This window comes from Crocuta crocuta, unplaced genomic scaffold (genome assembly GCF_008692635.1).
Source record: "Crocuta crocuta isolate KB4526 unplaced genomic scaffold, BGI_CrCroc_1.0 scaffold32, whole genome shotgun sequence".
Classification (NCBI taxonomy): Eukaryota; Metazoa; Chordata; class Mammalia; order Carnivora; family Hyaenidae; genus Crocuta; species Crocuta crocuta.
Window position 1 is genome coordinate 13279802 of NW_027529424.1, and position 1484 is coordinate 13281285.

At 67.6% G+C, this 1484-nt stretch overlaps 1 protein-coding gene across 1 annotated transcript in view; it reads left to right on the forward strand.

The window, feature by feature from the left end:
* The first annotated feature begins 936 nt into the window (after positions 1–936).
* LARP4B (La ribonucleoprotein 4B) overlaps positions 937–1484 on the forward strand; it is an 88800-nt gene continuing 88252 nt past the window's right edge. The window contains exon 1 of the mRNA XM_077758553.1: positions 937–1008. The gene's annotated coding sequence lies outside the window, so the exon portion shown is untranslated. The remainder of the gene's footprint in view (positions 1009–1484) is intronic.

Here is a 1484-nt window from a genome sequence, read left to right on the forward strand (position 1 = left end):
GTGGCCTCACCAGCACCTGTCGTTTCGTGTGTTGATTTCAGTCATTCTTTTTTTTAAGATTATTTATTCATTTTGAGGGGGGAGGGGCAGAGAGAGAGGGAGAGAGAGAATCCCAAGCAGGCTCCGCGCTGCCATGAACCACGAGATGATGACCTGAGCGGGGATCAAGGCTCTCCCGCTGAACCAACTGAGCCACACAGGTGCCCCGATTTTAGCCGTTCTGACAGGGGTGAGGTGATTATCTACAAAAAGCCAGTTTTGACTGAGGAAGGATCACACAACGTGAGCGTGAAATAAGAGTCATCATCTCCACATCAGATACTCCCACATCGCGTAGGATACTGGTCTTTTCTGTAATTTAGGAGTTTATCCGTGTACCGAAGCGTCTGCCCGAACGCAGGCCTAAGCGGGGACGGTGAAGGCCTCACTCGCCACCTTCAGGGAATCCCTGGTCCATCCGGGGTGGTCCGCATCACCGGGCCGAGGGGAGGGTTCGCACCGAGAGGGGGGCCTGGGTGCGGACGGGCACGCAGAGCCCGCGGAGAGGCCCCCGCCCCACCACTGCTGAGGCGGGAGGTGTTCACGTGCATTCGGAGCGGGGGAGCGGGGACAGCGGGACTCCCGGGCAGGCTGTCACACCCACCGGGCTGGACGCCCCACCGGAGCTGAGACCAAGCCCCCCGGCCTCGAGCGCTACCCGGAGCGCTTTCAATGTTGGCGGGAATTTCAGTCCTCGGCGTCTCTGTTCTCAGAGCCTCGCCGCGGCGATCCGCGTGTAGCCCGCAGGCCCCGGGCGGGAGGGGACACGGTCACACGGCGGGCGCACCCGGCCCGGCCCGCGGACGCGGAAGTGGCAGCGCACACCTGCTCGCACACGTCCGTCCGGGCACGCATGGGAAGCACAGGTGCCGGCCGGCCGGGCAGAGCGACCGGAGACCTCTCCACACGCACGGACTCCTGCGTCCGCGTCCACACGACCGGCGCTCAGGAGGGAGCGGCTTCAAGCAGGTGAACACGCTCTGTCCCCGCGTGACGGGCTCGGGGGGGGGGGGCGACACACACCCCAGAGAGCCCGCAGCAGGGAGCGGACGCCCAGAGCCCCGGGGCTCTCCGGGGCCCCTCCCGCGGCCGCCCTGGGGCGGGAGCGGGGGCAGGGGTGTGTGGGCGTGTCTGTCCCTGGCGCGGAGGGGCAGGGGTCTGTGGGCGGAGTCGCCATCTTGGGGTGTGGGGGGGGACCCGGTCGCGGTCCCGGGGTGAACGGGGTCACGGTCCCGGGAGGAGGGGGTCTGTGTCGCGGTCCCGGGGTGACGGGGGACGGAGTCGCGGTCCCGGGGTGAGGGGGGACGGGGTCGCGGTCTCAGGGTGTGGGAGTCGGGGGTCGTGGACCTGGGAGACGGAGACGGGTGCCGGGAGACCGCCATCTGCTAGCAAGGCGGAGGTCGCGGGACTACGCGACGGCGCCGCCTCCTCAGGTCGCAGTGGGG